Source organism: Mustela nivalis (genome assembly GCF_964662115.1).
Source record: "Mustela nivalis genome assembly, chromosome: X".
Taxonomy (NCBI): Eukaryota; Metazoa; Chordata; class Mammalia; order Carnivora; family Mustelidae; genus Mustela; species Mustela nivalis.
The window spans coordinates 53,268,906-53,277,064 of record NC_139040.1 but is presented as its reverse complement, the minus strand read 5'-3'; the positions used below and the strand labels follow the sequence as shown (position 1 = coordinate 53,277,064).

Here is an 8,159-nt window from a genome sequence, read left to right as displayed (position 1 = left end):
TTATGGAGGTTCCTCAAGAAATTATAAATAGAACTACCTTATGATCCAGCAATTGCACTAATAGGTATTTACCCAAAAGTTACAAAAATACTGATTTGAAGGGATGCATACACCCTGATGTTTATTGTAACATTATCTACACTAGCCAAATTATGGAAAGGGTGCAAATTTCCATTGACTGATAAATGTATAAAAAAGAGGTGGTGTGTGTGTGTGTGTGTGTGTGTGTGTGTGTGTGTGTGTAATGGAATATTACTCAACCATAAAAATAAATGAAATATTGCCATTTGCAACATCATGATGGATGGAGCTAGAGAGTATCATGCTAAGCAAAATATGTCAGTCAGAGAAAGATCATATGATTTTACTCAAAGGAGGAATTTAAGAGACAGAACAGATGAATATGGAGAGGAGAATAAAAAAGAGAGGCAAACCAAGAACCAGACTCTTAGCTACAGAGAACAAACTGAGTGTTGCTGGAGAGCAGGCGTGCAAGGGAATGAGTTTAATGGGTGATGGGTATTAAGGAGGGCGCTTGTGATGAGCACTGGGTGTTGTATGTAAGTGGTGAATCACTAAATTCTACACCTGAAACTAAAAATAATAAAAAACAAAAAAGGAAACCAGGTGATGGGTAATAGGGAGGGCATGTGTGGTAAAGAGCACTGGGTGTTATATGTAACTGATGAATTGTTGAATGCTACATCACAAATTAATGATGTACTAGTTAATTCAACATAATAAAAATATAAAATAAAATAAAAAATACAGTGGAGGGAGATAGCATATGAAGATATACATGAAACCAGATTGACCATGAGTTGGTAATTGTTGAAGCTGGATAATAAAGGCATGAAGATTTATTATACTATTTTATCTTTGTATATGTTGGAAATTTCCCATAATAAAAATTGAAAAATATGGAAAAAACCCAAAAATATAAAAAAGAGCTATTTTTTAAAAAATCCATATCTTTGCTCAATTTTTGGAATTTTTCAGGTATTACTACTTCAGTTACACTCCCTGAAACCTTCCCTTTTTCACGTCATTCTGGTACTCTCATAAAGAATATATTGGTCTAGGTGCTGCTTTTCCTTATTCCCTTACTCTATTAACTTTTCTTTATTCTCATTTTTCTTTGTTGATTTTCAGACTCTACCATTCAAATTACCTGTCTCCAAGTTGTTGGTTCTCTTTTGTATCTGTTTGAGTTGGCTTTTGATTGCTTCTAGTGCATTTTTCAATTCAGTTCTTGTTTACTTCAGCTCCAGAATTTCTGTGGGGTTTTTTTTGGGGGGGGGGATTTTTCTGTTTTGATATTCTTATTTTATTCATATAATATTTTCCTGATATCCCTTATTTCCTTGTTTGTGTTTTCCTTATGTTCTCAAGCATATGTAAGACAGTTTTTAATGGAGTCTTTATCTAACAAGATTCAGTGTGTGTTTCTTCAGGAATAATTTTTAAAGATTAATTTTTGATCCTTTGAATTGAACAAGTTTCTCTCTTGTTTTTTTATGCCTTGTAAACTTTTATTGAAATTTTGGTGTTTGAAGAAGCAGGCACTTCTTTCATTTTTTGTTGTTGTTGTTATTGTATTTTTCAGATTGGTGTGGAAAATCTTTACAGATTCTTGACCTCCTTAATATCAGAATGGAATAAAAGATCAACACATTCTCAGGTCTTTTCTGGACCTCCATTTTGACTGGGCCTGTTTGTCTCCTTTTCCCCCTATTTTTCTAAGGAGATATATATCTATATCTTTATCTATCTATATCTACATTTGTATCTCTCTACATAAGTAATTATAGAATTCACCAACTGGTCTCACACTAGCTTTTCTGGAGAACATATGTGTTGTACTATATTTTGCTGTTAATCCATTTTCTTTTAATGGTAGTAAGAATAAAACATAATTTCTACCATCTTAAAATTCTAAGTGTGCAATAGAATATTAACAGTAGGCACAATTATCTATACAGATTTTTAGAATTTATTTGTCTTGTTTAACTGAAAGTTAAGGCTCATTGAACACCAACTCCTCATTTTCTCCTTTCCCCAGTGCCTGGAAACCACTATTCTCCTCTTAATTTCTATGAGCTTAGCTACTTGACTCAAGCAGTATTTGACCTTCTGCACTGATTTATTTCACTTAGCATAATGTCCTCCAGGTTCATCCATCTTGTCACAAATGGCAGCAATTCCTTGTTTTTGAAGCTGAATATTTTTTCTCAGCATATTTATATCATGTTATCCTTGTTCAGTCATCAAACCCATGGATAAGTAGAATGATTACATACCTTGCTGCAATGAAAATGGGAATTCAGATACCTTTTAAGCTATTGATTGTATAATGATTGCATCTCCTTCAGGTATATACCCAGAAGTAGGATAGGATTACAGGATCACATTATGTGTGTGTGTGGTGTGTGTGTGTGTGTGTGTGTGTGTGTGTGTGTGTATATGAACCTTCATAGTGTTTTCCATAGTCACTGGACCATTTTACATGCCTATCAAGAGTACTCAAGGATTCCAGTTACTCCACATCCTCATTAACACTTGTTACCTCCTATCCTTTTGATAATAGCTACCTTAACAAGTTGAGGTGATCTCATTTTGCAGTTTTAATTTGTATTTCCCTGATGCTTAGTGGTTTTGAGCATCTTTTCATATTCATGGTAACAACTTATATGTCTTCTCTTGAGAAATGTCTATTTTAATGCTTTGCCCATTTTTAATTAGGAAATTATGATTAATATGCTTTCTTTTGCTATTGTTATTAATATCTAAATATTTTGGATATATATCAGATCTATAATTTGCCAATATTTTCTCACATTCAATATGTTTCCCGTTAGATCTATTGATTGTTCACTGTGCAGAAGCTTATAGTTTGTTGTACTCAAGATTGCCTATTTTCACTTTTATTGCTTTTGGCTTAGCTATGGTATTAAAAAAAATTACTAAGACCAATATCATGGAGCTTTTCCCTTGTGTTATCTTCAAGGATTTTTACAGTTTCAGGTCTTATGTTGAAATCTTTAATGCATTTTGAGTTGTCTATTTCAAGCTGACAATAACTTAACATTTTTAAAGTTTTTATTTATTTATTCATTTATTTGAGAGAGAGAGAGAGAGAGAACAAGAAAGAGAGAGAGGGAGAGACAATTGGGAGAGGACCAGAGGGAGAGGGACAAGCAGACTCTGCTGAACATAGAGCCTGACACAATGCTCAATCCCATGACCCTGAGATCATGACCTGAGCCAAAGCCAAAAGTTGGACACCCAACCAACGGAGCCACCCAGGAACTCTTAACAATAACTTTAATCATATTTAGAAATTCTACAACTTATTTCTCCTCCTCAAACACTATGTGTTGTTTATGTCACAACTTACCTATTTTTATATTATATATTAACAATTTTAGTTATTGTTATTCTTAATACTTGTATCTTTTTTAAATATTTTAAGTATTTTATGTATTTGACAGAGAGAGATCATAAGTGGACAGAACAGCAGGCAGAGAGAATGGGGGAGCAGGCCCCCCACTGAGCCCCAATGCAGGGCTCGATCCCAGGTCACTGAGATCATGACCTGAGCTGAAGGCAGAGGCTTAACCCACTGAGCCATCCAGATGCCCCAATATTTGTATCTTCTAAATTTTATACTAGAATTAAAAAATGGGAGTGCCTGGGTGGCTCAGTAGGTTGGGTGTCTGCCTTTGCTCAGGTCATAATCTCAGGGTCCTGGGATCAAGAACTGTATGAGATCCCTGTTCAATGAGGAACATGCTTCTTCCTCTTTCTCTGCCCCTCCCCCGCACACTGCTTGTGTTCTCTCTTGATCTGTTCTCTCTCTCTCTCTCAAATAAATAAATAAAATATTTTATAAAGTGATTTACATTCCACCTTACAGTATTACAGTATTCTGTATTAATCTATTTTACATTACCTTGTAGTGTTATAGTTTAACATGCTGTCATATACTAACTGTTGTATTATGGGCCAGGATTTTGGAGATACACTCCATTCATCTCCCCCATTCTCCATGGAGAAACCTTGAATTCTGTATCTTCTCAACATTAGAGAACAGTGCTGGCTGCACCAATACCCTGCTCCCCCCCCACCCCCAACTGCCACTAGGTGTCTGAACTATGCTGGTTCCATCAGTGTTCTTTGGAAAGAGACAGAAACCAGCCCCTCAGGCAGCACCCTGAAAGCTGGAGAAACACTTAATCCATCTCCCTCCCTCCTGGAGAAGATGTTTCAGATTCTCTCAGTCTTGCAGAGCTGTGCCAGTGGCAGTAGGCTATCACTTTGATTTCCTTCCTTCCTTTGTTTTCAACTGCCCACAGACATCTAAATATACCGGTTCTACCAGCACTCCATGTAAGGTGAGATAGAAACCAACCCCTCTGTCAGTGCACTGAAAGGCCAGGACACTGAAGTTGTGCTCCATTTTCTCTTTTACCTGAAGAAGTAATGACCGGAGGTGATATCTATTGGTGTTGGGCTATGTCAGTTTGAAGGGAGACATTGATGTGGGTAAAGTGAAATTACTCTTACTTTTCCAATACTGTTGTTCTGAATTTTGTGTTCACCTGGACTACTGCAATTTCCTAACTGGATGCTCAACTTCTCATAAAAGCATTTTGGTGTGCGTATCATTGTTAAATTGGAGGTACTGTGGGAGAATGAGGATTGAGACTTCCAATTCCTCCTAGTCAATGCTTTCCTTTTCTGTAATACATTGACCCAGAAATCTGTAGGTCTGCCGTGCTCCTGTAGTTTCCATTCATCATAGAAACTGCTACTGCCTCTGAAGCTTCTATCCTGACAGCCAAAGTATCCTATCACTACTATCTGAGCCCCAAGGAAAACAGATACCACTTAGCCTATGAATCCGCACATATGGCAGAATATTGCAAGCAATCTGCATTCTGATTTTTTTTTTTTTCTGGCCCAAGAGAGGGAAACAGAAATCAGGCCACTTCCTCTAGATCTCTGCCACCTCACACTGAAGAAGGAGTGGAGTAAGAAAAAGTAAAAATGGTCTTCCATCTTTTTGTGTCTTCTTCAATTTCTTTCATGAGTGTTCTGTAGTTCCTTGAGTACAGATCCTTTACCTCTTTGGTTAGGTTTCTTCCCAGGTATCTTATGGTTCTTGGTGCTATAGTAAATGGAATCAATTCTCTAATTTCCCTTTCTGTATTTTTATTGTTAGTGTATAAGAAAGCCACTGATTTCTGTACATTGACTTTGTATCTTGTCACGTTGCTGAATTGCTATATGAGTTCTAGTATTTGGGGGTGGAGTCTTTTGTGTTTTCCATATAAAGAATCATGTCATCTGCAAAGAGAGAGAGTTTGACTTCTTCATTACCAATTTGGATACCTTTTATTTCCCTTCGTTGTCTGATTGCTGTTGCTAGGACTTCTAATACTATGTTGAACAAGAGTGGTGAGAGTGGGCATCCTTGTCGTGTTCCTGATCTCAACGGGAAGGACACAAGCTTTTTCCCATTGAGGATGATATTTGCTGTGGGTCTTTCATAGATAGATTTGATGAAGTTCAGGAATGTTCCCTCTATCCCTATACTTTGAAGCGTTTTAATCAGGAAAGGATGCTGGATTTTATCAAATGCTTTTTCTTCATCAATTGAGAGGACCATGTGGTTCTTCTCTCTTATCTTATTAATTTGTTCTATCACATTGGTTGATTTGCGAATGTTGAACCATCCTTGTAGCCCAGGGATGAATCCCACCTGGTCATGATGGATAATATTTTAATGTGTTGTTGGATACTGTTTGCTAGGATCTTGTTGAGAATCTTAGCATCCATATTCATCAGTGATATTGGTCTGAAATTCTCCTTTTTGGTAGGGTCTTTGCCTGGTTTGGGGATCAGGGTAATGCTGGCTTCATAGAAAGAGTCAGGAAGTTTTCCTTCTGCTTCAATTTTTTGAAACAGCTTCAGGAGAATAGGTGTTATTTCTTCTTTGAAAGTTTGGTAGAATTCTCCAGGGAATCCATCAGGTCCTGGGCTCTTGTTTTTTTGGGAGGATTTTGATCATCGCTTCAATCTTGTTACTAGATATTGGTCTATTCAGGTTGTCAATTTCTTCCTGGTTCAATTTTGGGAGTTTATGGTTTTCCAGGAATGCATCCATTTCATCTAGGTTGCTTAGCTTATTGACATATAATTGTTGATAATAACTTCTGATGATTGTTTCTATTTCCTTGGTGTTAGTTGTGATCTCTCCCTTTCCATTCATAATTTTATGTATTTGAGCTTTCTCTCTTTTCTTTTGGATTAGTGTCGCCAGTGGTTTATTGATCGTATTGATTCTTTCAAAAAACCAGCTTCTAGTTTCATTGATACGTTCCACTGTGTCTCTGATTTCTACCTCATCGATATTAGCTCTAATCTTGATTATTTCCCTTCTTATGTGTGGAGTTGGTTTGATTTGTTGTTGATTCTCCAGTTATTTAAGGTGTAGAAACAGCTGCTGTGTTCTGGATTTTTCAATTTTTTTGAGAGAGGCTTGGATGGCTATGTTTTTCCCCCTTAGGACCGCCTTTGCTGTATCCCATAGGTTTTGGACCGAAGTGTCTTCATTCTCATTGGTTTCCATGAATTGTTTCAGTTCTTCCTTGATCTCCTGGTTGATCCAAGCATTCTTTTTAAAAAAAAAAAAAAAAAGATTTTATTTATTTATTTTACAGAGATCACAAGTAGTCAGAGAGTCAGGCAGAGAGAGAGAGGGGGAAGCAGGCTCCTGCCGAGCAGAGAGCCCGATGTGGGGCTTGATCCCAGGACACCAAGATCATGATCTGAGCCGAAAGCAGAAGCCTAACCACTGAGCCACCCAGGCGCCCCTGATCCAAGCATTCTTAAGCAAGGTGGTCTTTAGCTTCCAGGTGTTTGAGTTCCTTCGGAACTTTTCCTTGTGATTGAGCTCCAGTTTCAAAGCATTGTGATCTGAGAATGTGCAGGGAATAATCTCAGTCTTTTGGTATCGGTTGAGTCCTGATTTGTGACCCAGTATGTTGTGTATTCTGTAGAAGGTTCCGTGTGCACTTGAGAAGAATGAGTATTCTGTTGTTTTAGGGTGAAATTGAAAGACCCCCCCCCATGTCGTTAACTAATTAACTGCTCTTTTATTGTGTAATAGTACCCCTCCTCCCCTTGCAGTGAAAAGACCCTTCCCCCAGGGTTGAATTCAATGTAACTGCTCTTTTGCCTTTCTGTAACTGCTTGGCTTTTAGGGCATGACACTTGTCTCCTGTTTGAACAAGATACCTTCTTCTAATAGCCGAGGCATGGTCACATAGGCAAGGGGGCTCATGGTCATGTAGGTCATGTAGACAGGGGGCTGCATAGTCACGTAGACAGGATGTCTTTCTGCTGAGTAATAAGGTCAAACTTCCCCTCTTTGTTTCCCCTTCCCGCCTCTCTCTTCGCGCGAGGTGGTCTTCCAAAGCCAATCCACTAACACCAAGTATGCCTTTTTTCAAATGTTCAAATTGTCAGCCAATCGGCCCCGTCCCATCCGGGACTTGTATGTACCTGTCTATAAAAATCCTGCACCACCCCAGCCAGGTGTGCTCAGCTAGCAGGAGCTGCTGACCACCCGCAGGCGCGCGCTGACCACCCGCAGGCTCCTGCGTAACAATAAAGAACCTCTTGCTGTTTGCATCCTGTGGCAGTGTTGAATTCTTGGGTAAGGGGATCCGCGGGTCTTTCAAAATGTTCTGTATATATCTGTGAGGTCCATCTGGTCCAATGTGTCATTCAATGCTCTTGTTTCTTTATTGATTTTCTGCTTCGATGATCTGTCTATTTCTGAGAAAGGCATGTTAAGATCTCCAAAGATTAGTGTATTCATATCAATATGACTCTTTATCTTGATTAACAGTTTTTTAATGTAATTGGCTGCTCCCATATTGGGGGCATAGATATTTACAGTTGTTAGATCATCTTGGTGGATAGTCCCTTTAAGAATGATGTAGTGTCCTTCTGTATCTCTGACTACAGTCTTTAGTTTAAAATCTAATTTGTTTGATATGAGAATCGCTACCCCAGCCTTTTTTGAGGCCCATTGGCATGAAAGATACTTCTCGACCCCTTCACTTTCAGTCTGGGTGTTTCTTTAGGTT

General features: G+C 38.2%; 1 long non-coding RNA gene across 1 annotated transcript; it reads left to right on the top strand.

Annotated features, from left to right (window-relative positions):
- The first annotated feature begins 7,124 nt into the window (after positions 1–7,124).
- LOC309855959 lies at positions 7,125–7,698 on the top strand. The gene is made up of 2 exons (XR_014307016.1): positions 7,125–7,325; positions 7,359–7,698. It is a non-coding gene; the product is annotated as an uncharacterized lncRNA (long non-coding RNA).
- Positions 7,699–8,159: the final 461 nt, after the last annotated feature.